Source organism: Panicum virgatum, chromosome 1N (assembly GCF_016808335.1).
Source record: "Panicum virgatum strain AP13 chromosome 1N, P.virgatum_v5, whole genome shotgun sequence".
NCBI lineage: Eukaryota > Viridiplantae > Streptophyta > Magnoliopsida > Poales > Poaceae > Panicum > Panicum virgatum.
This window is the reverse complement of record NC_053145.1, coordinates 40312388-40340276: the sequence shown is the minus strand read 5'-3', so window position 1 is coordinate 40340276 and position 27889 is coordinate 40312388. Positions and strand designations below refer to the sequence as shown.

At 43.2% G+C, this 27889-nt stretch overlaps 1 pseudogene; it reads left to right on the top strand.

The window, feature by feature from the left end:
* The first annotated feature begins 15069 nt into the window (after window positions 1-15069).
* On the top strand, window positions 15070-27621 carry LOC120653524 (annotated as a pseudogene).
* Window positions 27622-27889: the final 268 nt, after the last annotated feature.

Here is a 27889-nt window from a genome sequence, read left to right as displayed (position 1 = left end):
CACCCAAGGTGGAGCCCACTAAGGCCCATCTATGGGAGCGCCACCAGGCCTATATAAGCAAGAGGGGGGGGGGGGGCATTCTCAACCCTAGTCCCCTTGCTGGCCGCCCCCTTCCCTTTGCTAGTGGCGCCCCCGCTGCTCCTCCTTCCGTGCATCAGGCTCTAGTTTCTCTTGCAGATCTAGTAATCCGAAGTGCGATGCTTCTTCCAGTACGTGTGGATTTCGTGGAGGTGCTGCACTTGCTGTACAAGTACGAGCCGTTCGTGAGGTGGTTCACGCAACTGCACTTCAGGCTTCCATCTGCAATACACCGATGCGCTACAGAAGTTCCGCAACCGCGCGTCTAGTGGTAATCCCGTGATCTATAACTGCAGTAATCCTAGTTTATGCGGTAGAAAAATTTTGTTTTTGCTACCCCATATTCCTACAGTGGTATCAAAGCCAGTGCTGTCTCGTTTTAGATTCGGATATGTGTATATGGAGATATGCGTAGTTTCAGATCGGTCTATGATCTAGTTTCGCAAACTTGCTGCGAAGGTTGTGCAACGACATACTTCTACCGGTCGGTTTTCCGCCATCGGAGTTAAGTGATGCACATAAACCCGATCGCTGCGGTTGGAGATCAATGTGATTGGTCGAATCGAAATTTAGGGCATAAGCCTGATGCATGAGATGCATATGGTACTAGATTGGATCTATTGCGAATTCCGTTTTATTGCAAAAGCGTGTTTTACAGTAAAACAGTCATAACTTTTGCATACGAACTTGGATTGAGGAAAATTTTAAATCGATTTGTATCTATAGAAAAAGATAGACTTGGTTCAGAACAGTCTTTTTGTTTTTGTGAAATTTAGATTTGCGAAATTCGGCCCAGAAGATAGGGTTTTCGGCGTTTTAAGTTCGGACATCGAAATCGCATAACTCTGTTTGTAGGTTTTGTGATCGGTATGGCCCCTATGTGTATGTGATGTATATGTGTAATTGTTTCATGAGCTGCGTGTCGTGATTATGACAATTCGATCGGAGCCATATGAATTGTTGTATTTGATGTAATGGCATGCGTGCCAACCTGTGATGATCCAAGTCGTGAATGTAATTTTATTTACTAGCTATTTGGTGTAATAGTAAGTTCTAGTTCTTGGAGTTTTCATCACATGAAGGATGCTTCACATGTACATGAAGATGGAGATCAACATGGTGAACAAGTCCCATGAAGATGGAGATCTACACGGCGAACAAGTTCTATGGAGATGGAGATCACTATGAGAACAAGGGCCATACTGATTCACAATTATGTGCTTGCCGTTCTTAACGTTTTACTACTACGTGCATCATAGTAGAAGTATAATGATCCCTCATTAATTTCGAGCAATCATGCCCTACGAACTAAACTTTGCACTGTCCCATGTCTTGTACGATTGGTGGTGGGTCTATGAAATTAGGGCGCCACTGATTTTTCTTGACTAGACAGGCTATATGGGATACATGCATGCATAAAGGGTTGGTTAGCTTGACAAGGTCATCTTAACGGTTAAGGACCTTGGGGCATAAAGGTTGGGAGCGAGACATGGAGATGTCACCCAACAATAAGATTCATATGAGATATGATAGAGTTGCTTACCGTTCTACCTCGTCTTCTAGCGGTGATGCAAAAGCTCACTAGTGGACGTGTTAGTTGGGGGTCTTGAATCACTAAAAATCAAAAGAGGGATATTGATTTTAGTGGGAGTAAATTTTATTTCTTTTACTCCATCATGAATACTTTTGTCTTAGTATTTTGCATTTATTTTGTTGTAGATCAATGGCTCAAAACCAACCATTTGCTTTATGTTCCGTACTTGAGAGCAACAAATTGAGTGAGACAAACTACACGGATTGGATCCGCAACCTGAGAATTGTTCTCAGGGCATCCAACAAGGAAGATATTCTATACAACCCACTGCCAGAAGAGCTTGCTGCAAATGCTCTTGCTGCTGAGAGGAATGCATACAAGAGAGCGGTTGACAACGACCGTGAAGTGAGCTGTCTCATGCTAGCTTGCATGGAACACGAGCTGCAAATGTAGTTTGAGAATAACCATGCGGCGCACGATATGATCGTGGCGCTATGGGACATGTTCCAAACTCAGGCCAGGATTGAAAGGTTCAATGTGTCCAAGGCCTTTGCTGAAACTAAGTTAGCAGAAGGAGCATCAATAGGGCAGCATGTAATCAAGATGGTTGGTTACACAAAGAGGTTGGAGAAGCTGGGTTTCCCACTTGGCCAAGAGTTGGCCACTGATTTCATTCTTGTCTCTTTACCTCCGAGCTATGGAAACTTCGTCTTGAACTACCACATGCACGGGGCTGAGAAGGGCTTGAATAATGAGCTGTGCGGCATGCTCAAGATGGTAGAGAGTGACATCAAGAAAAGCATAGGTGGCGGCCATGTGATGGCTGTCCAGAATAAGCCTACTTCAAGAAGAAAGGTTCTTCTTGGAAGAAGAAGAAGAGCAAGGCTAAGGTTGCAAACCCCAAACTAAACCCTACTCCCAAGGCGAAATCTGGACCAGCTGCAGACAAGGAGTGCTTTCATTGTCACCAGCCAGAACACTGGAAGAGGAACTGCAAGCTGTATCTAACCACATTGAAGAATCGTTCTTGCATCTAAGGTACGCTTGTTGTTCATATTACAGAAATATTTCTCGCTGACTCTTATGTTAATTCTTGGGTATTTGATACCGGATCGGTTGCTCATATATGCAATTCGATGCAGGGAATGATAAAAGAGTAGAAGCATTGAAAGAGGAGAAGTTGACTTCCGCTTTGGCAATAATGCAAGAGTTGCTGCTTTGGCCGTCGGGACGATGCAACTACACCTACCGTCAGGATTTGTTTTGGAGCTTAATAATTGTTATTTTGTTCCTAGTTTGAGTCGAAACATTGTGTCTCCTTCATGTTTGATGAAGGATGATTATTCTTTTGTGAGTGAAAACAATGGTTGTGTGATCTCTAAGAATAATATGTTTGTGGCTTCGGCGTCCATCAAGAATGGGCTATTTATTTTAAATCTTGATGATTCTCCTGTCTGTAATATAAGTGCTAAAAGGCCTCGGTTAAATGATTTGAATCCTACCTACATGTGACATTGTCGTCTCGGTCATATAAGCGAGAAACGCATGGAGAAGCTCCATGAGGATGGACTTCTAAGTTCGTTTGATTTTGAATCATACGAGACATGCAAAGCTTGTTTGCTGGGCAAGATGACTAAGACGCCGTTCACAGGTTTTCTAGAGAGAGCATTAGATTTGCTGGAACTCATACATACGGATATGTGTGGACCAATGAGCTCGACTGTTAGAGAAGGATTCCAATACTTTATTACTTTTTCTGATGACTTAAGTAGATATGGCTATGTCTACTTGATGAGGCATAAGTTTGAAACATTTGAAAAGTTTAAGGAATTTCAGAATGAAGTTGAAAATCTGCGTGGCAAGAAGATTAAAGCCTTGCGATCTGATCGTGGGGGCGAATATCTGAGTCACGATTTAGCGATCATTTGAAGAGTTGCGGAATTGTTCCACAACATACGCCGCCTGGAACACCTCAAAGGAACGGGGTTTCCGAGCGACGTAATCGAACTCTATTGGACATGGTTCGATCAATGATGAGACAATCAGACCTACCATTGTCATTTTGTGGTTACGCTCTAGAAACAACAGCTTTCACACTAAATAGGGTGCCATCAAAATCTGTAGACAAGACACCATATGAGATATGGACTGGCAAGACTCCCAGTTTGTCTTTTCTAAAAATTTGGGGTTGTGAAGTATTTTTCAAACGACTCCAGTCTGACAAGCTTGCACCCAAATCGGATAAGTGCATATTCGTGGGATACCCAAAGGAGACCTTAGGGTATTACTTCTACAATTGATCTGAGGGCAAAGTGTTTGTCACTCGGAACGGAGTTTTCCTAGAGAAAGAGTTTCTCAAAGGAGTGAAAAGTGGAAGAACTGGTGCAACTCGAAGAAGTTCGAGATGAGCCAATAGGACAAGACTCTACAAGTGACGCTAATGTAGCTGAACAAGTTGAGATGCCTATGGCAATAGAAGCACCTCCGCAACCACGAAGGTCAGCAAGGCTCCGCGCAGCGCGGGAATTATTATTGTTAGACAATGATGAGCCTGTGACATATGCAGAGGCGATGGCAGACCCTGACTCCGAGAAATGGCAAGATGCCATGAAATCCGAAATAGAATCCATGAAGGAAAATCAAGTTTTGAACTTGATAGACCCACCTGATGGTGTGAGAACCATAGAGTACAAATGGATCTATAAGAAGAAAGATATGGATGGAAATGCTCACATCTATAAAGCTCGACTTGTCGCAAAAGGTTTTTGACAAGTTCAAGGAGTTGACTACGACGAGATCTTCTCGCCCGTAGCGATGCTTAAATCTCTTCGGATTATTCTAGCTATTGCTGAATATTTCGATTATGAAATATAGCAGATGGATGTCAAAACAGCTTTCCTTAATGGAAATATGACCGAGGACGTATATATGATGCAGCCCGAGGGTTTTGTCGATCCGACCAATGCCGGAAAGATATAAAAGCTTCAAAAAATCTATTTATGGATTAAAGCAAGCATCTCGGAGTGGGAATATTCGTTTTGATGAAGTAGTTAAAGGGGTTGGCTTCATTAAGAACGAAGAAGAAGCTTGTGTTTACAAGAAGGAAAGTGGGAGCTCTGTTGCATTTCTAATTCTGTATGTAGATGACATACTGCTGATTGGAAATAATATTTCTATGCTTGAGTCCGTAAAGACTTCACTGAAAATAGTTTTTCAATGAAGGATCTAGGAGAAGCAGCATACATATTGGGCATCAAGATCTATAGCGATAGATCAAAGAGGCTTATAGGATTAAGCCAAGATACTTATATTGACAAAGTGTTGAAGCGGTTCAACATGGAAGAGGTAAAGAAAGGGTTCTTGCCTGTGTCACATGGCATACATCTTAGCAAGACTTAGTGTCCTACGACGACTGATGAGAGAGAGTGCATGAGCAAAGTTCCATATGCCTCGGCAATTGGATCCATCATGTATGCTATGATAAGTACACGTCCAGATGTTTCTTATGCTTTAAGTGTTATGAGCAGGTACCAATCAAATCCAGGTGAGAGTCACTAGACAGTTGTGAAAAACATCCTCAAGTACTTGAGAAGAACTAAGGATGTGTTTCTAGTCTATGGAGGTGAGGAGGAGCTCGTTGTAACCAGTTACACTGATGCTAGCTTCCAAACTGACTAAGACGATTCAAAGTCTCAGTCCGGTTTCGTGTTCAAAGTAAATGGTGGTGCGGTTTGCTGGAAGAGTTCCAAGCAGGAGACAGTGTCCGATTCTACAACAGAAGCCGAGTACATTGTAGCTTTGGAAGCTGCGAAGGAAGGTATTTGGATAAGAAAGTTCCTTATTGAGTTTGGTGTGTTCTCTAATGCCTCTAGCCCGCTGGATCTCTACTGTGACAACAGTGGTGCTATTGCGCAAGCCAAGGAGCCAAGGAATCACCAGAATAGCAAACACATTATGCGGCGATTTTATCTCATTCGAGAGTTCATCGATCGTGGTGAGATCAAGATATGCAAAATATACATGGACCTGAACATTTCAGATCCGTTGACAAAACCCCTTCCACAGCCCAAGCATGAGAGGCACACAAGAGCAATGGGTATTAGATAAATTCTAGATTGACTCTAGTGCAAGTTGGAGACTGTTGGAAATATGCCCTAGAGGCAATCATATTTTCTTGTATTCATGATTAATAAGGTGTCCCCTGAATATTCATGGATGACAACTTGTATTGATTAATGCTTATGTGAAGTATTTGTGAAACTCTTTACTTATATGAATATTCTAAAGTGTTCCTAGTCGGAATTCATGTGAGGATATACATGAATATTAGACTAGCACATGTATTAGTTGATTGACTATATTTCACAAGTCATGGACATGGGGATGTCAAACTAATAATGTGAGCTCGTGTGAGACATGAGACTGAACTGACCCAACACGAGATGATGACTTCTCATTACACAATATGTACGCTGTGTCCTAAGATCTGAGATCGTTGTATGTACTCAAGATGTGAACCGACTTACTTAGGAGCCATCAAACGCTATACCATAACTAGGTAGTTATAAAGGTGGCTTTCGGGTCTGTCAAGAAGCATGCTGTGAGACATAGTCGATCAAAATGAGATTTGCCCCTCTACAAGAGAGATATCTCTGGGGCCCTCGATTGATTCAGATCAGGAAATATATGGCCATGCTGGGGTTAAGAGTTAACAAAGAATTCCTAATCATAGGATCGAGAAAGAGTGGTCGGCTTCAAGCTAGACCAAATATCGTGAGGCAAAGAGAACATCATGTATAAGATTGTGACGGCTCGACAGATATGATTCGCGCGTGTATAGGAGTTGACACGTCTTGCTAGAGATCGCTATCAACTATTGACAAGTAGTACTCGACCATATCCATTCACATGTGAGCCCATAGGGTCACACACTTAAAGGCCAGAAGTCTAATGAAAATAAGATCCAAATTAAACTGGGCTTTAATGCACTAATGGGCCTCGACAGGCCCATAGGGTTGGACCTTTGGTGGGGCTCATAGCAGCCCACCTAAGGGGGCGCCCAAGGTGGGGGCTAGGGCAGCCCACCAAGGACGCCCAAGGTGGGGCCCACTAAGTCCCATGTAAGGAGGCGCCCCCAGGCCTATATAAGCAGGGGGCGGGAAGGGGCACCATGCTCAACCCTAGGCCCTGTTCGGCTGATCCAATCTTGGCTTGTTTCAGCTTGTATCGGCTTATCTCCTCTCACATAATACTATTCATTCTACCAGCCAAGTACTATTCACTAGATCAGCCGAACAGCCCCCTAGTCCCATTACTGGCCGCCCCCTTCCCTTTACTGGTGGCGCCCCTGCTGCTCCTCCTCCTGTGCTTCCGGCTCTAGTTGCTCTTTCGGATCTAGCAATTTGGAGTGCGACGCTTCTTTCCGTACGTGTGGACTTCGTGGAGGTGCTGCACTTGCTGCACAAGGACGAGCTGTTCGTGAGGTGGTTCACGCAACTGCACTACCGGCTTCCATCTGCACTACACCGACGCGCTACGGAAGTTCCGCAACCACGCGTCTAGTGGTAATCCCATGATCTATAACTACAGTAATCCTGATTTATGCGGTAAAAATTTTTTGTTTTTGCTACCCCATATTTCTACATGCTTGATGTGTGGATAGCTCTATGCTGTCTGTCCCATGGTCAACGGCCTCAGGCCTCGGCCTCTCTCTGCCCATCGTGGTATGAAAAGTGGAGCTGATCACCACATGATGTGCTTAAGATAAAATGGACAGACCGGATCTTTTGACGTAAGAACGACTAGAATGGGTGATAGATTAAGGATTTGTAATAGGTTGGTGGCGTGTTGAGCATGTGCACGATGCTTCTCGGAGGTTGAGCCTGGCACGTTCAAGACAAGACTTGTACCGTCGGCGTGTATTTGTATAAAATTTCAGATTAGGTTTAGACTCAAATCACGGACTCGCTGTGTGCTCTGCACCATATATATTTTGTTTAGATGCGCTTCAAAGACTGTAACAACGAAAAAAATGAACCACGATTGTAGTGCGCACATAAATAAGTACAATTTTGTCAGAGAAGACTTGGTCCAGTACATGAATAGATTCAGATTCATCCCTACGTTGTATGAATCACTTCCATCCTTTAATTACCTACCTGGTCCACACTGCACCATGTGTAGTTTTGCTTTTCGTGATCCATATACAACTGGCTACACGAAGGCCTCCATGTTAAATAACTAACAGCGCCCACTGTCCCCATATATTTTTCCCCTGAAAATTTGCTATAACAAATTCCAAAAAGGGGAACATGTCAGGCATACTAAACTTGTATTTCTGTAGCTATGCAGTACAACCTTTTAACATCAAGGGGTTAATTAAAACTATACATAATCACACATCGAGATTGGAACCACATTGACATTTATTGTTAGAAATTTAGGCAATTTCGGGCACAATTTAATTCCAAAATTAAATGTATAAACTAGCAATATTTCTATGACTTTAAGGAGTAAAATAAAATATGTGAACATGTTTATACTTATCACACAGATAAGCATAAACAATATAAATAACCAAAGTTTCAGGGAGTATCCCTGAAGCGGGGCCGTTGCCGGAGGCATTGGCTGCGCTGTTACCAACTGGAGTAGACATCTACTCGGTTGGCCTCAGTCGAAGTAGTCGAACTAAATCAGGTGCAGGAAGAAGTTCGCAGTGCAGTCCCGCGAACGGTCACCAAGATGTAGTCGACGTAGTCGTTCGGCCACCAGAATGTAGTCGACGTAGTCGTTCGGCTCGTCCACCAGGAAGTAGTCGTTCAATCGGGCAAAGCCTTTGTATTTTTGAGCAGTCACGCTAAAGCGTTACCCAAAAACCTGATTGCCCGCCTATCCCGTGCAGGATCTCAAGGCGAGCAAGGTTTCGGAGGCCTGCTCACGCTAATTCTGTGCGCGCAGAAATTAGCGTTGGGGAACTCAGTTGTTGCAACTGGAGAGGGAGAAGAGAGGAGCCGAGTTGCCTCAGTGCTCTGGTGCAGAATGGATGAGGGGAATGTCACTTCTTATATAGTGACTCAGGTGCTCAGGATCGTTGAACCTGGACACCATCAGAGTCATTTAGGTGATGCGGTTATGGCCATTAATTACAGATTTAATTGCACGTTTAATCGCACGATTAATTGCTGTCAACGGCAAAATAGCCATCACATCGCACCGCACCGCACCGGCACCTGCACGTCACGTCCGGCCGCGCACGCGCACTGCGCACGCTGCACCGCACCGCCCGTCCGGCCTGCCGGCCGCGCCGCGCCGCGCCTCGTCTCGGCCACGGCCACGGCCCGGCCCGGCCCGGCTCGGCGAGGCGAGCGAGCGCGCGCGCGTGTGGTTCACCATCCTCCTCTTACCGGCTTCACAAGTGGTGTACACGAAGTCCACCTTTTAAGTCGGTTGAGATCCTCCTCAATTCCCGGTACGGAATTAAGCATTGATTCCCTAGCATTAATAGTGGGCCTTAAATTCTTTTAATGCTTTAGAAGTAATGGGCCAAGCCCGATTACTCCAACAATCCCCACCAAGAAATTCAAGCCACACTAGAAATACCCTCATTCCCTCATTGATATACCAGTATTCGACAGAGACTGTTAAGTTGAACTTCCATCTAGGACAAAGGCTACACTTATTCACAACTGTGCAATGGACTATGCCTTGAATTGCCAGTTTTGTGCAAACAAGTTTGACCAGAGCCCTACACTGGTACTAGGCTGCAAAAGCATCCCAGCGGTTTGGAGCTTATAAGTCATACTCCAGGCCCTTCATGAGTTTCTAGAGAATACCCAATTCTCATAGACCATGACCAGTGGTCAAACTCATATAGGTGTGTTCCTTTCAGATGTTCTGTAGGACAACATCTTTGTTTCAAGAAAACAACTCATTTGTTTAAAAGAAACCACCTGGCACACATTAAGGTATAGACCAACCTGCCATACAGATTAGAAGAGAAATGCACCTTATACACGGAATGAGCCCTTTTCACAAAGGTTCTCTTCTCACAGTCAGACTTTAGTTTGTTTCATCATCCTAATTCACGGGATCTCCGATCACATAGGACAGGTTTCCACTATAGAATGACTCACGTGGGTCTCAAGCCCAATTCCATAGATGCATTGTCTATCACATTTCGTGAAAGACCCTTTGTAAACTGATCTGCCAGATTTTTAGCCGTCTGAACATAGTCCAGGGCTATAACTCCGGAGTTTCTCAATTTTCTGACAGATTTCAACCGCCTTTTCACATGTCTAGATGACTTCATGTTATCCTTTGAACTATTCACCTTGACAATTACCGTTTGATTGTCACAGTTCATTAGGATTGCCGGTAACGGTTTTTCAACTATCGGCAAGTCCATAAGGAGCTCACGAAGCCACTCAGCCTCAACAGTGGCGGTATCTAATGCTGTGAGTTCTGCTTCCATAGTTGACCTCGTTAAGATGGTCTGCTTGCAAGACTTCCAGGAAACAAGCTCCACCACCAAGTGTAAACACATATCCACTTGTGGCCTTTATCTCATCAGCATCAGAAATCCAATTTGAATCACTATACCCTTCTAGTACCCTTGGGTACCCGGTGTAGTGAATTCCATAGTTCATTGTCCCCTTCAGATAGCGCATTACTCTTTCAAGAGCCTTCCAATGATCATCTCCCTGGGTTTGAAACAAACCGGCTCAGTTTGCTTACAGCAAACGAGATGTCAGGTCTTGTAGCGCTCGCTAAATACATTAATGAACCAATGATCTGAGAATATCTCAGCTGATCTCGCATTATCCTTTTGTTCTTTCTAAGAATTAAACTGGCATCATATGGTGTTGAGACAGGTTTATAGTCGCTATAACCAAAGCGACTTAACACCTTCTCCACATAGTGAGACTGTGTAAGAATCACCCCACCATTGATCTCTTTTACCAGTTTTATATTAAGGATAACATCAGCTTCTCCCAGATCCTTCATCTCAAAATTTTGAGATAAAAACTCTTTGACTTCCTTAATCACATTAAGGCTAGTGCCAAAGATCAGTATGTCATCCACATACAAGCACAAAATCACTCCTTCAGCCCCACCATAGCGATAGTACACACATCTGTCAGCTTCGTTCACAACAAAGCCGGCAGAGGTCAAAGTTCTATCAAACTTTTCATGCCACTGCTTAGGTGCTTGCTTGAGACCATATAAAGATTTTAACAACTTACAAACCATTCCTTCTTGACCCTTTGATACAAACCCATCTGGCTGATCCATATAGATCTCCTCTTCTAACTCTCCATTGAGGAAAGCCGTCTTAACGTCCATCTGATGAACGAGAAGACCATAAGAGGCTGCCAGGGAAAGTAACACTCGAATTGTGGTCAATCAGGGCAACTGGTGAATAAGTGTCAAAGAAATCTTCTCCTTCTTTTTGGGTATAACCCTTGGCCACAAGCCTAGCCTTGTACTTTTCAATAGTACCATCTGGCCTAAGCTTTTTCTTGAACACCCACTTGCATCCAACCGGTTTACATCCATAAGGACATTCAACGACCTCCCAGGTTCCATTAGACATAATAGAATCCATCTCACTCCTTACTGCTTCCTTCCAATAGTCAGCATCAGGAGATGAATATGCCTCTTCAATGGTTCTGGGTGTATCATCTATGAGGTATACAATGAAATCATCACCAAAAGACTTTACAGTCCTTTGTCTCTTGCTCTTTCTCAGAGCATCATTGTTATCCTCCTCAGGATTTTCTACAAGTGTATGTTCATTGTGTTCTATCGGCTCAGCAGAGCCATCATCCTCGATGAACTCTTGCCTAGATGAACTTGTTTCATCTCTCATGGGAAAAATGTTTTCAAAAAATGTAGCATCTCTGGACTCCATTATAGTACCAACATGCATGTCAGGTACTCCAGATTTCACTATTAAAAATCTATATCCAACTGCTGTGAATAGCATAACCTAGAAAGATACAATCCATAGTTTTCGGTCCAAGCTTACGTTTCTTGGTTATTGGCACACTCACTTTTGCCAAACAACCCCATGTACGTAAGTATGACAGTGTTGGCCTTTTCTTCTCCCATTCCTCGAATGGAGTTATCTCTTTATTCTTTGTAGGAACACGATTTAGGACATGACATGCAGTCAATATAGCCTCACCCCACCATTCCTTGGAAAGTCCCGCTGTATCTAACATGGCGTTAACCAAATCCGTTAGAGTGCGGTTCTTTCTTTCGGCAACCCCATTTGACTGAGGTGAATAGGGAGGCGTCCTTTCATGAATAATACCATGTTCCTCGCAGAATAAAGTAAATAAATTTGAGAAATACTCGCCACCACGATCTGACCTAACTCTTTTGATCTTTCTCTCAAGTTGGTTTTCTACTTCAGCTTTATAGATTTTAAAGTAGTGTAAAGCTTCATCTTTTGACTTCAACAAATAGATGTAACAAAATCTAGTACTATCATCAATCAAAGTCATGAAATATTTTTTACCACCTTTTGTCAACACTCCATTCATTTCGCACAAATCGGAATGAAATTAATTCTAAGGGTGCCAAGCTCCTTGCCTCCGCGGTCTTATGAGGCTTACGAGTTTGTTTTGATTCAACACATACATGACACTTAGAATTTTTGACAAAAGTGAACTTTGGAATTAAGCTCAAATTAGCTAAACGCATCATACAACCAAAATTAACGTGACAAAGCCTCGAATGCCAAACATTTGTTTCATCAACGTTAATAACATTGTATGCAATTTTATTACAAACATCTGACAAAGAAAGACGGAACAAGCCTCCGCTTTCATAACCTTTTCCAACAAAAGTACCAAACTTAGACAAGATACATTTATTGGACTCAAAGAGCTAATTTGAAACCATCTCTACACAGTAGAGAGCCGCTGACTAAATTCTTCTTGATGGTGGGGACATGCTGCATGTTCTTCAGCTGCACGGTCTTCCCCGAAGTAAACTTCAGATTTACCGTACCAACACCAAGAACACGCGCATGTGATCCGTTCCCCATCAGCAAGGAGGAAGTCCCGCCGGTCTGGTAAGAAGAGAACAAAGAAGCATCAGCACAAACATGAATATTAGCACCAGTGTCAACCCACCACTCGGGTGAACCAAAGACTGAAAGAACAGTAGGTAATAAATTACCGTACCCCGAAGTTCCTCCAGGCTCGCTAATAACCATGTTGGCGGAGTCGTTGCCTTTGCGGTTCGGACACTTGGCAGCAAAGTGATCCGTACTAGCGCACACATAGCAAGCTCCCTGTCTTCTTCTTCTTAAAAGTGGTTGTCTTCTTAGTCTTTGGTTGGTTCTGCGGTGGCTTTTTCTTGTTCTTGTGGGAGTTGTTCTTCTGAACAAGATTGACACTTGAAGCACCAACAACTCCTTTCCCACGTATGTCCTTTGCTCTCGCCTTCTCCTCAACATCAAGAGTCCCTATGAGTCCATCTATTGTGAACTCCTGTCTCTTGTGTTTTAGAGAAGTAGCAAAGTCCCTCCAAGAAGGTGGCAGCTTAGAGATTATACCTCCGGCCACAAACTTATTGGGTAACACACATGGGGACTCTTTGCTGCAATTTTTGAGATCTTTTGCCAGAGTATGTATTTCATGAGCCTGTTCCACTACAGAACGATCTTCGACCATCCTGTACTCAAGGAACTGCTCCATGATATACAACTCACTCCCGGCGTCAGATACTCCATATTGAGCCTCAAGAGCATCCCACAATGCTTTGCCAGTTGGCAGCCGGATATAAGAATCCACCAGGTTATCACCGAGAACACTAATGATAAAGCCTCGAAAGAGGATATCAGCCTCATCGAACGCACTCCCTTCCTCTGGAGAGAATTGTTCAGGCTTACCCTCTTTCACATGGATCACTCTCGATAGTGTTAACCACAGTATAAGCCGCTCTTGCCAACGTTTGTAATTTGAACCATCAAAAGGTGGTGGTTTGATTGATGCAGCAAAGCTAGATACCGAAAGCCTATTAACACAATCAGGTTTTTGGATTGTTAGAAATTTAGGCAATTTCGGGCACAATTTAATTCCAAAATTAAATGTATAAACTAGCAATATTTCTATGACTTTAAGGAGTAAAATAAAACATGTGAACATGTTTATACTTATCACACATATAAGCATAAATAATATAAATAACCAAAGTTTCAGGTAGTACCCTGAAGCGGGGCCGTTGCCGGAGGCATTGGCTGCGCTGTTACCAACTGGAGTAGACATCTACTCGGTTGGTCCTCAGTCGAAGTAGTCGAACTAAATCGGTGCAGGAAGAAGTTCGCAGTGCAGTCCCGCGAACGGTCACCAAGATGTAGTCGATGTAGTTGTTCGGCCACCAGAATGTAGTCGACGTAGTCGTTCGGCTCGTCCACCAGGAAGTAGTCGTTCAATCGGGCAAAGCCTTTGTATTTTTGAGCAGTCACGCTAAAGCGTTACCCAAAAACCTGATTGCCCGCCTATCCCGTGCAGGATCTCAAGGCGAGCAAGGTTTCGGAGGCCTGCTAACGCTAATTCTGTGCGCGCAGAAATTAGCGTTGGGGAACTCAGTTGTTGCAACTGGAGAGGGAGAAGAGAGGAGCCGAGTTGCCTCAGTGCTCTGGTGCAGAATGGATGAGGGGAATGTCACTTCTTATATAGTGACTAAGGTGCTCAGGATCGTTGAACCTGGACACCATCAGAGTCATTTAGGTGATGCGGTTATGGCCATTAATTACAGATTTAATTGCACGTTTAATCGCACGATTAATTGCTGTCAACGGCAAAATAGCCATCACATCGCACTGCACCGCACCGCACCGGCACCTGCACGTCACGTTCGGCCGCGCACGCGCACGCGCACGCGCACCGCACCGCCCGTCCGGCCGGCCGGCCGCGCCGCGCCTCGTCTCGGCCACGGCCCGGCCCGGCCCGGCCCGGCTCGGCGAGGCGAGCGAGCGTGCGCGTGTGGTTCACCATCCTCCTCTTACCGGCTTCACAAGTGGTGTACACGAAGTCCACCTTTTAAGTCGGTTGAGATCCTCCTCAATTTCCGGTACGGAATTAAGCATTGATTCCCTAGCATTAATAGTGGGCTTTAAATTCTTTTAATGCTTTAGAAGTAATGGGCCAAGCCCATTACTCCAACATTTATTTGTTTAATTTGTTCATTAGTATATTGATTGTCATTGAGAATCCTAGGAGGGCACTGTTTCTACAAATGAACAAGCTAGAGAAGCATGTTTGTGTTAACACAATGGCTACCACCCATCCGCTAGCCATTCCAGCATGACTTAGATAACAACCTACAAACACCAAAATCAACAGGAGGAGTCGGAGGACGACAAGGGCGAAGAACACCAAAATCAACAGGAGGAGTCGGAGGACGACAAGGGCGAAGAAGAAGAAGAAGAAGAAGAAGAAGATATGGAGTTTGCCACAGGAGCCATGGGTACGCTCCTACCCAAGTTGGCCATGCTTATCAAGGGCGAGTATGACCTGCAGAAGAGCGTAAAGGAGGGAATCATGTTCCTTCACCAAGAGATGGAGAGCATGCAAGCTTTCCTTAAGAAGGTCTCAAACGTCCCAAGACAGCATCTTGATGAGGAAGTCAAGATCTGGGCTAGAGAAGTCAGGGAGCTTTCCTACACTATTGAAGACAAGATCGACAACTTCATGTCGTGCATTGAAAGCCTTGGTCCAACCGAGAAACACAACTTCAGTGCATTCATCGATAAATGTCGCAAGTCATTCTCCAAGATAAAAGTCCGCCACAAAATAGCAAATGACATTAAAGATGTCAAGAGCAAAATCAACGAGGTGGTGGAACGACATAACCGATACAAGATTCAAGATTTTGCAACTAATCATTCAGATTTAGATCCTCGCATCTCTGCAATGTATCAAGAAATCACCAATCTTGTTGGCACAGAAAAAGCAAGTGATGATCTAATCAAGCGGTTGTGCAAGGAGGAGGATGACCGGGCTCAAATGCTCAAGATGGTCGGCATCGTTGGATTTGGAGGATTAGGCAAGACTACTGTTGCGAAAGTGGTGTTTGACAGGCTTAAAAAACAATTTGACTGCTCATGTTTTGTTCCAGTTGGTCGAGAGCCAAACATGAAGAAAGTTTTTAAGGAAATTTGCATGGAACTCAGGATGAAGGTGGAACCAGAACTGTCTGAATGGCAGATGATCGAGAGGCTCAGAGAATTTCTCTCCGGAGAGAAGAAAAGGTATGTACATCATGAGTTACTTACCAAATTAATGCAACTCTTCTTATTCGTTTGTTATTTGATGATTTAGTATTTCTATATTGCTAGTTGGAATATACAGCTTATTAGAAGTGTTTATTGCCAGATCGTCCCTATGCGCCTTAAGTTAATAGATGCACAACTAACCTAATTCAATCGTCTGGTCTTCATTACGATTTGGAGAGGTACTCAGAAATTCATTTGGGTTGCAGACCCTTGATTACATGACATATTCATCCATATAGGCACCATACCTACATTTATAAGTAGAACTCTAGATTTAGCTAACCCCTATATAGTCTCCCAATACCTAAATGGCCATCAAACTCATGTTAAGGGATTACAAACGTAACCTAAGCGTATCATGTATAATGTTAATTAGATTATAATATAGGTATGTGCTAGGCATAACAATATAATAATGCTGCACGACTACTACGGAAATATAATAACAACCTAACATATGAATGTGATGTATAACCAAACAAGGAACACATATAACAAACAAAACTATAAAGAAAATGTGTATTTATTGAGTCACATATAATCTTACAAAAGGAAAATGATGCAAGAGCCATACCAATATTCCTTGGAGACCTGGGAACTTGAGCAGAGCTCTATCCTCAACATACACTCCACTAGGACTTGGATACAATAAGTGTAAAGAGGGAGAAAATGTGTCTGGGGTGTCTTGAAGTGGAAATCACATCCCTCTATTTCACATTTGATTGGGGATTTTTGTCAGATTAAATGCATGTCGCTTGCTATATAAATTCATTGCTAGAGTTATTGATAAAATATATTTTTGTTTGGTATAATATATTAGTAAATATACATTATAATGAATATAATGATTAAAGGTTTGATTTAACACCTTGACAATATATGAAATATGATTTACTTGTGATATGAGGAGAGTAGAATAGAGTACGTAGTCTCTCATCACATGCATATATTGTGGGTAAAAGATTGCGGGAAATAGGATTTTCTACAAATTCAATGCTTGTATGGTCACAGATTTGCTATAAATTTGATATTTTTTAGATGGACCAAGATACATTTTCTCTCAAATGTATAGCATTTGCACTCCCATCAATCAGACGATAGGTGCTTCTACTTTGTAATAGAAACATATCTGCAATTTCTTGAATGATCCACTACTAGAAAACAAGCCTTAGGTCCACCCCAAAAGTACCACATAGGTACCGGTTCATCTTCATACCGGTACTTTTGGGGTGGATGAAATTTATGAATGAGCCTTAGATACCGGTTGGTGTTACCAACCGGTACCTTAGACTCATCCATGGATTATTTCAAAAGGAAAATATCTTCTCAATCAGAACTGTTGTGTAGGTGAGATGGTAAAGGAGCAATGTGCGAGGCTAGAGGTCGTGGGTTCAAATCCTAGCAATGCGCGAGGCTAGAGGTCGTGGGTTCAAATCCCAGCCAAAGGATATTTTGCGTGAATATTTTGGTACCAAAGAAGGCCTTAGGTACCGGTTATTTTACCCGGTAGCAAAGACTCGAGCCTTTGGTACCTCTTTCGGGGTACCGATTATTTTGCGTGAATATTTTGGTATCAAAGAAGGCCTTAGGTACCAGTTATTTTAACCGGTAGCAAAGACTCGAGCCTTAGGTACCTCTTGGGGGTACCGATTCAAAAACCGGTACCAAAGGTCACTCTCAATTGGTGCCTTAAGCCATTTTTCTAGTAGTGATTGGACCAGTCATGAGGTCACACATAAAAGTTGCTAGTTTAATAGTTATAGCGTATACAGTACAAATAAAATATTTCAAACAGTGGCAGTGGTCGTATTTTAGTAAGAGTAAAAGAAAATGGGAACTACTTCGATACAAAATAAATTTTTATCTTTTATGCTGAGTAAATACTCAATTCCAAACAAAAAGGTATGCCCTTTGGGATCCCAGATTGATGCACGCTGGCGGCTCACTTGTTGTTAAATTTTCTTTGCCCTACACAATCTAAATCATTTCACTAATCAACTGTTTCATTCCTGGGACAGGAGGTATTTGATTGTCATGGACGATGTGTGGGACAAAGATACATGGAAACTGATTAAATGTGGACTGACAGAAAATAATTGTGGAAGCAGAGTAATCGCAACAACTGGCATTTCTGATGTCGCTCTAGAAGTTGGTGATGTTTACAACATGGAATCACTTTCCAAGTATAACTCTAAAAAGTTATTTTACAGCAGAATTGGAAATCGTCCACCTAATAATGAATCAGCTGAGGCGGTTGAGAAGATTTTAAAGAAATGTGGGGGTGTTCCATTGTCTATAATTACAATTGCTAGCTTGTTGGCGGGTAAACCGGTGGTGGAATGGTCTAAGATTTATGAATCTATTGGTTTTGGTCCTGGCAGCAAAAATGATGAAGTTGAAAGTACAAGGAAGATACTATCTTTCAGTTACTATGATTTACCATGGCATTTGAAAACATGTCTGTTATACCTGAGCATATATCCAGAAGATCACAAGATCAACAAGGAAGAGTTGATATGGAAGTGGATAGCCGAAGGATTTGTGAAGAAGGAAGCTGGAACAGAGCTATATGATGTCGCTGAGCGATACTTCATGGAGCTTATCAACAAAAGCATGATCCAACCAATCGAAGATGAAGAATTGCGTATCGTGGATGGTTGTCATGTCCATGACATGGTACTGGATCTCATCCGCATCTTGGCTACAGAGAACTTTATAACCATATTGGATAGAGAGCGTGATGATGGGGAATATGGCTCATCATCTTCTTCACTGATTAGTACTAGTGTCCACCGGCTAGCAATGCACAATCAGTTCCAAGATAGGAAAAATGACAGTGTCGTGGCCTTCAGTATGTCACAGGTGAGGTCATTCAATGCCATTGGGTACCCTAATATGAGCATGATGCCCTCCTTTTTGAGTAAGTCCCATGTTCTACGCGTATTATCGCTAGAATATTGTGGTCAGTTGGTTGGTCACCAGCTCAAGTGTCTTGGAAAGCTACATCAGCTGAGGTATCTCGGGCTGCGTGGCACACCTGTTGCTGAGCTCCCAAGTGAAATAATGGAGGATCTCGTGCACCTGCAGACACTGGATGTCAAGGGTACTGAGTTGGCTATAATTCCGTCAACTGTCACCAAGCTAAGAAAGCTGATTCGCCTATGCTTGGACTCAAGTACAATAATGCTTTTCGAGGTAGGGAAGCTGACGTTCCCTGCAAGAGCTGCAGATGGGATACACCAGCAGTTGGTCAGACTTTGCCACGAAGTTGGGCAAGTTGACCGAGCTGAGGAAGCTCAAGGTTAGCTTCACGGAGGAGGACTTGCAGTCTCTGGCGGAGCCAGTGTCCTGTCTGCAGAATCTCCAGGATCTACACATGGATCTTGAGGATGTTGACGATGATGTTAGCAAGGATATCTGGGATGGTTGGGACTCCACATTGCAGCAGCTTCACAAACTTAAGATCACCGGGTGTCTCGATCACCTTCCAGCGTGGGTGAACCACAAATGCCTGCCGAGGCTCACCCACCTGCGGCTGATGGAACTGATTAACATGCGTGATGCACGGGAGCTGGACGTACTAGCAAAGATGCCCGCACTCTGCTTCCTCTCCATCAAAATCTGGACAAACGACAATGCTGTGGAACCGGATTTATGTAAGTGGATTGTCCCTGGTGGTGGATCATTTCCAAATTTGAGGCATGCAGTGCTGTCCGGACCCATAGCAAATTAGCACCCACGTTTCTGCCCGGAGCGATGCCAATGCTCACCAAGCTTGAATTATCTTGGGTGCCACCATCCGGGATGACTAACGGCGTTGGCCTAGGGAACCTCTCTCGGCTTAATGACGTTGACATCACCATCAACTGCGCATGTTGCTTGCGCAGTGAGTTGAAGAAAGCGAGGCAGGCGTTGACTCGCGAGATCAAGGAACATCCCAACATCCCCACATCTACAGTTATAATAGAGGTACAGTTCATTCCCGTGTTGCACCTTCTGTTTTCTCTGCGAAATCGACTCGCAGCATCTTTCTTGAACCTCGAAATTCCCATTTCAATGTCAATCTATATTTCAGGATGAGGATTATCTGTGGTCAGACAGTGATGATGACGAGGAAACTTCAAATAGGACTGAAGAGGTACGTGCATGTACTCTCTCTGCATCTCTGTCTTTTGTTTCCACTGAAAAATCGACTTGCAAATTCTTCCTTAAATTTCGAAATTCCCATACAAATGTCAATCTATATTTCAGGATGAGGTATCTTCAAATGGGACCGAAGAGGTTCATGCACATACTCTGCTTCTTTTGTTTTCTTTGTAAAATCCACTTTCATCTTCTTTCTTACATTTCAATATTCCCATCCAAATGTCCATCACTATATAATTTCAGGATGAAGATGCTCCGGTGTCAAACAGTGACGACAAAGATGAAACTTTAAATCAGGCTGAAGAGGTACATTCATATATTCTCTCACTCATGATTTTGATGAATATTTTACCTGGATGGTGCTTTAGTAATAGACTTCCTTTTTTTAGTTGTGTGGCGATGTCGCCTTGTGTGTTTAAACTCGGTACTCTGGATTTTCTTTGGTTAGTAATAATCGACAGCTATAAGTATCTCTCGATACAAAGGCTGGAATATTATATATATTTCCGTTTCTAAAAATATATTCTCTCACTCGCTCTCTCAGAGAGACGGAGAGAGAGAGAGAGAGTCATTAATTCCCAAAGTCCATTCTGCTTGCATAACTAATTTAGTTACAGTTCCTTGCGTTTATCAGCTTCTTTCTTAGTTAATTCTCTTTTTGTCCATTTCTAAACTACAATAATGCCTGTTCGATATCATTCCAATCAGGACTCGGACGAGCAAGATGAGGAGAGTCTCACTAAGGTACTGTATTCCAATTTTATGCTAACTGCGGTTATTAGTCTTAATTACTTCCCATTTCTAGCTCTGTGGTTGGGACGCTGCCGGGTGCGCATCCCACTGGCTGGGGGATTGAACCCCCGATCCCGCATCTACTGTAGCGAACAGTAACTCTAGAGTTTCAAAAAAGGAACAGTAACTCTAGAATTTACTGTTTATTGCATCTTAAGTGGTTGCTTCGTGATGGTTGTGGTCGCTTGCTCACCTCGTCGTGGTTCTCGTCTGGTCGCTTGGTTGTGGTCGCGTCCTCACAAAAAAAGATCCCTGTCGTGGGGGGTTTTCTGAATTTGCAGAGGGAAGAAAGTATTACCCAAAAAAATCTTCATTCTTTTAATGCGATACTGTTGGGGCCCTACCCTCCCTTCAGATTCAATTTTTTTAATTGCTTTCAAAATCCTTCTCAGTTCTCCTTTTTATCTTTCCAAATTACAATGGTTAGTTCCATATAAATTTCACATGGAAGAGAAAAAAATGAGTATACCTCCACTAAGGTATTCCAGTTCTGTTATGTATCAATTAAAGAGTAACTAATTTTATGTTTAATTACTCATCACATTCTTTAGCAGTAACATCGCTCGATCTCAATTTAAGAAAGAGATGCAAGATGAGGAGACTTCGATTGAGGTATTCAAAAGTTCAGTTTGTTTCTGACTGCATAATTAATCGTCTAGCTTTCTCAATTCTCTCAGACACCGAAGTTAGATAGTATATCACACCATAAATATTTATTCCAGTCGTTTCACAACCAAAAAACCTTTTTTTTGTCCTTCCATAGGGACACAAATCATCTGTCCTTGCTTCTCATAGGTACGCAAAAATTATAACTTCATATTTCATATATTCCTAGGTACTAACTTAGTCACTACAGATCTGATGAATTTTGCTTTTAAACCTAAAATTTTGGTGATCCAATTTTTTATGATATACAAATTAGTGACAACAACTGCAGTCAAATTTTTTTGTTTAAACTGTCAAGTGTGTACGGACGAATTAGCACTTACATTATTGACGACTGCGACTTTATTTGTTTTATAGGACGGAACTCAGGAATGCATCGGATCACTTCTATCACGGGACCATTGTGCCTTTTCTTTGGTATTATTTATTTTCTCAAAAACATAAAAATTTAAAAAAAAGACAAAAGAAAAGAAAAAAAACCAAAGTATTCTATGTATTCTTAGATTTAGTTTCAAATTCTAAATTATTTATAACAAAAAGTAGCATTCTATAAACTGAAAAAGAAGAAAAAATATTTACTTGTACCATTGTTGCTCAATATAAACTGACAAAAGAAAAAAATTAGGGTAAACTTTGTGTGTGTGTGGTCGGGGTGCTGGTGGGGTGTATGTGTGTTTTATTTTATTTTATTTTATTGGGGGTGGGGGTAACTCCGCCTATGCCACTGCATAGCCAGTCCCAAGCCTGGAAAAAGGAGGAGGGACCAATTTGGTGGTCGTAAGTTGTGGGAGCAAAACATGATGATTTTATTTTGGAATTTACAGTAATTACTTGATAAGAGCTTTGAACTTGTGATTTCTGCTTTTATGTTGCTATATGAGAAAAGTTGGTATCATTGATCTGGTCTGTTGTCTATTTTTGTTTTTGATAAAAAAGGCATGATGATAGTGTGCAGGTTCTAATGAAACAATAAAGCCGCGCTTAAAATGGCCGGATAAGCAGCTGCCTATATATATATATATATATATATATATATATATATATATATATATATATATATATATATATATATATATATATTACATTCGCAGCTTCTCTCTGACGTGCGTAATATACCCTGAGGTTGTATAAAAAAATCTGCAGATAAATCCCACATTTTAAAGACAATGATAGGGTAAGTGCCTCCGGTGCGGCGAAAGTTGCGAAGACTCAGATGCCGTTGTTTGTATGGGTCAATGAAAATGACCCCTAGCTAGCAAAACAACGCTGTGGAGAAGAAAGAAACTCCACTCCTCTTGCGGACCATTTTCTTTTTTCACCACCATGCCGAGCCCCTCACAATGATTTTTTTGAACAGAGAAACACAGCAAGGGCGGGCCCCACTGTGATTTTATTTCATTTAAATAAAAGGAGGAAAAGCGCCATACTTACAGAGAGGAAAAATAGACCTAGGACTAAGTAAGGTCTAGAAAAAGATCCTTGTCTCTACTTTCAAATCTATACAATTGAAGGTTACAATCTTGGATGAAGTTGGTCTTCCAGCTGACAAAGCTCGAAACATGATGATCAAAGGTTCTTCGATTTCTTTGCTTCCAAATATTCCAAGTGGCTATGATCAAAATTTCCATGAAGAAATGATCTTCGAAGGTGTGATTGGCGTTGGCTATCATATTGAAGAAAGAAAGACTGTAATCCCAATGGATACCAAGCCACTCCCAACATCTCTTGCTGAATGGACAAATGAAGAAAAGATGCATAGCTGTTTCTTCCACACAACCATTGCAATTGACACAGCTGTAGTCATTGTTGGCAACCTTATGTTTCTTTCTTCTTAGCAGGTTTCTGGTGTTAAGTCTGTCCATCAGAAGGAGCCAAACAAATACTCTCAGTTTATTGCTGCATTTAGTCTTCCAGATCCATCTTAAGGGCAGAGGGGGGGGGGGGGGGGGGGAATTCTTGTAAGGAAGCTTGTAAACTTTCTGTGGAATGCACTTCTTATATCCCCCGATGTACTGCCATTGATCTGCATGTGGTGTAGTCATTTGTAAATTACGTGTGATTTTTTGTAGCTCAGAGAACTCTTGAAAAGCTTGCTGTGAAAGAGGTGTGTGGAAGTGTTGAATCAAATTTTCTTCTCCCAAAAATTTAGCTGCAGAGATCTTTTTGTCTTTGGCAAAAGAGAATAATCTTGGAAATTTTGTTTCTAAGTGATGGCCATTCCAGATATCAGACAAGAACATTATTGTGGTTTCATCACCCAAAGTACAGCTAGCAATGCCTCTAAATTGATCCATTAACTTTATAATATCCTTCCACCAAAATGAACCTTTGTTAGTTGTTGCTTGAGGAAGTTGATTATTCCTATATAGGCCTGACCAAATGAACTTCACCCAGGGGATATCTTTTTTATTGAAGAACTTATCCAAGAATTTTAAAAGGAGAGCTGAATTTTGGGCTCTTAGATTGGTGATACCCAGACCCCTTTTGTCTTTTGGTCTTGTACATTTATTCCAGGCAACTAGACATTTACCTTTTGCATTCATATCTGCTCCTCTCCAAAGACAATGCTTGCGAGCCCTATCAATATAATCGCAAACTGCAACTGGAACCTCCAGGGTGCACATTGTATAGGTTGGTAAGGCAGTGAGAACTGAATTTACTAGCTCAAGCCTTTCTGCTTGATTAAGCATTCTAGAAGTGGCAGAGAGTCTCCTTTCTGTTTTGCTCATCAAAGGGGCAAAATCTTCCACCTTAGGTTTAGTTGTACCTAATGGAAGACTCAGGTAAGGCATTGGGAACTTACCAATTTCACATCCAAAAATACCAGCTAGGTGACATGCTTGGTCTTCAGTGATATTTAGGGGGATAAGACAAGATTTGTGAAAGTTGATCTTCAGCCCAGTTGATTGTGAGAAAGTTTGAAGTAAGGCCTTTAAAGCCAGAAGCTCCCTCTGGGATGCCTTCATAATTAAAAGGGTATCATCTGCGTATTGAACGAATGGAAAGTCTTGGGTGGAGTGATCCGGAATTGGTTTAGTTAACAATCCTCTTTGGGAAGCTTCATTGACCAGACATTGCAGGAGCTCAGCTGCTAAAACAAACAAGAGAGGAGAGAGAGGATCCCCTTGTCTAACTCCCCTTTTACAAGAAAAAGTCTTTCTAGGGACACCATTAAGGAGTATAGAAGATGAGCAAGAGCTTTAGATAAAGGACTCAAAGAAGCCGAGGAGGCCATATTAATTCAATTTTTGAGGAACAACCAGGACGTCTTCGCATGGTCATCTTCGGACTTGCGAGGAGTCAGCAGAGAAATCATGGAACACTCTCTAAGGGTGGACCCGAAGGTCAAGCCGCGAAAGCAACGCCTTCGCACAATGTCCGAAGACCGCAAGAAGGCAGCCCTAGGCAAAGTCTAGAAATTGCTTGACGTGGGTGTCATCCCCGAAGTGCAATTCCCAGAATGGCTGGCCAACGTACTCATGGTACCGAAGAAGAACGACAGTTGGAGGATGTGCATCGACTTCACCACCCTCAACAAGTTTTGCCAGAAGGATGAATTCCCCTTGCCTCGCATCGATAGTCTGGTGGACGCAGCAGCGGGTTCAGAGATGTTGACCATGCTGGATTGCTTTTCCGGTTACCATCAGATTTCATGAAGAAATCCGACGAAGAGAAGACCAGTTTTACAACTTCCTTCGGCACATACTGTTACATAAGAATGCCAGAGGGGCTTTGCAATGCAGGGTGTACTTCAATAGAACCATCACAGCAGTACTCGACACCCAGCTTGATCGAAACATTTCAGCGTACGTCGACGATGTCGTCGTGAGAAGCAAAAAGCGGGAAAACCACATATCAGACCTTTAAGTGACCTTTGCCAACCTCCACAAACACGGGCTCAAACTGAACCCGGAGACCCTTTCTTCAAGGTACTGAAGGGCTCTGAAAATTTCCATTGGGGGCCAGAACAAGACAAGGCATTCGAAGACCTCAAGCAGTATCTAGAGAACCTCGTAGTAATGACAAGCCCATTGCCGGGAGCAGAACTGTTGCTTTACATCGCGACTTCAAGCTCCACGGTGAGCGCAGCCCTAGTAGAAGAAAGGATGGTCGAAGAGACACTGAAGCAGTTCCCAATTTACTTCGTATCCGAAGCCCTCAGCGGATCGAAGCTATTGTATTTAGAAATGGAGAAGATGGCATATGCGGTGGTAATGGCAGCTCGGAAGCTCTGGCACTACTTTCAAAGCTTCAAGATCAAGGTTCCAACATCTTTTCCCCTTCGGGATATGTTTGAGAATAGGGAGGCCTCCGAAAGAATCGGGAAATGGGCAACACAATTGGCGGCACACACCATCGGCTTCATTCCGCGAAGTGCCATCAAGTCCAAGGTCCTAGCAGACTTCGTGGCTGACTGGACACCAGCAGCACCTTAGTAGAACCCTCCGGTCATCAAAGCATTATGGCAACTGGAATGTGATGGAGCATACTGCAAGAACAGCTCAGGGGCTTCGGCAGTTCTCACAGCACCTTCGGGAACTTAGCTCCAGTATGCAGCAAGGCTGGACTTCCCGGGATGCACAAACAACGTGGCTGAGTACGAAGGCTTGCTTCTAGGCCTTTGCAAGGCACGAGCACTAGGAGCGAGAAGGCTGTCCATCAAATCCGACTCTGAGCTCATCACCAACCACATCGGCAAAACTTACAGAGCGCTCAAACCCGAGATGGCGAAGTATCTGGCAGCGGTCCGAAGCATGGAAAAATATTTTCTGGATTTCAGCATGCGAAGCTTCCCCAGATTGCAAAACAAGCAGGCAGATGTCTTAGCCAAGGCTGCAGTAGAGAACAACCCACTACCTCCAGACGTGTTCTTCGAAACACTCAAGAGCGGCTCAGTAAATTGCACCGAAGAGCCAGCAATGTTCGTCAATGCCATCTCTAGCGAAGACTGGAGATCCACCATAATGGCTTACCTTCGGGGACACTTCGTGCCGGAGGATGAGAAGGAGGAAAAACAAATGTCCCTTCGGGCACGTAACTACTCAATCATCAACGAAGCGTTATATCGAGGGGGTGTCTGCGCACCTTTGTTGAAATGCATCTCACAAAACGAAGGTAGACAGCTGCTGTAAGAAATACACGCAGGCATGTGCTCTTCGCACATTGGCACGAGAGCTTTAGTGGGAAACTTTTCGCGAAGGGTTTTATTGGCCTTCGGCTGTAGCAGATGCCCAGGAAGTTGTACGCACATGCTCTAATTGCCAAAAGCATGCCCACTACAGCAAGTTCCCCCCCCCGGACGAAGTTCACCTAATACCTCCGGTCTGGCCCCTCGCTTGATGTGGCATCGACATCGTCGGCCCTTTGCCAATAGCTCCAGGCAACTACAAGTATACAACAGTCGCAGTTGAGTACTTCTCAAAATGGATGGAGGCAAGGCGCTTCGAGACATCACAGCTGCAGCCCTGCAAAAGTTTTTCTGGCAGAACATCGTATGCCGCTTCGGCGTCCCTAAAAATTCAGCGTCGATAATGGCAAGCAGTTTGATTGCACCACTTTCAGAGAGTTCTGTTCTCAGTTGGGCACCAAGCTCTGCTTCGCTTCGGTGTACCACCCGCAATCCATTGGAGCCGTTGAAAGAGCCAATTACATCATCTTCTCTGGCATCAAGAAGAACATTATGGAACAGCCGAAGGGCAAATGGGTTGACGAACTGATGAAGGTAATCTGGTCGCATAACACAACAGAATCAAGGGAAACAAAGTTCACACCCTTCAAGCTCCTCTACGGCGAAGAGGCAATGACCCCAGAAGAGCTTTGGCATGGGTCCTACAGAACGGAGGCTCCTGATGAGGACATCAAGCCAACAATCGACACGATCGAAGCCATCAAGACACAAGCATCCATCAACCTTGGTAGGTACCAGGAGGAGACACGAATATGGCACAATAAAAAAGTAAGGCCAAGGGAGATCAAAGAAGGCGATCTCGTTCTTCGCCGCATTCCGAAGAACAAGTTCAAGGGAAAGATGCACAACAAATGGGAAGGGCCATTCCTGGTCACTTCGATGGCAAGACCCGAAGTGTGCAGGCTTCGCACACTCGATGGGGTCTAAGCAAGTTCGCACCATGTATTCCTTCGCAAACTCTTCCTTCGCAGCAAGTTCGCACCATGTATTCAAGGGCCTGTCCTCTTTCCTCATAGGGGAAGCCTTCGCACAATCGCTATGGTTGTCGAAGGTGTGAGGTTTTTAACGAGGCGGCAACCCTATGTAACCCCTTGTGGAATATAGACAAGGTCCCCAGAAAAAGAGCGGCATGTATTTGAGACAGCGCCGAAGCGTCTATTCCTCTTCATCACAGCAAAGAGGGGAGTCATCACCG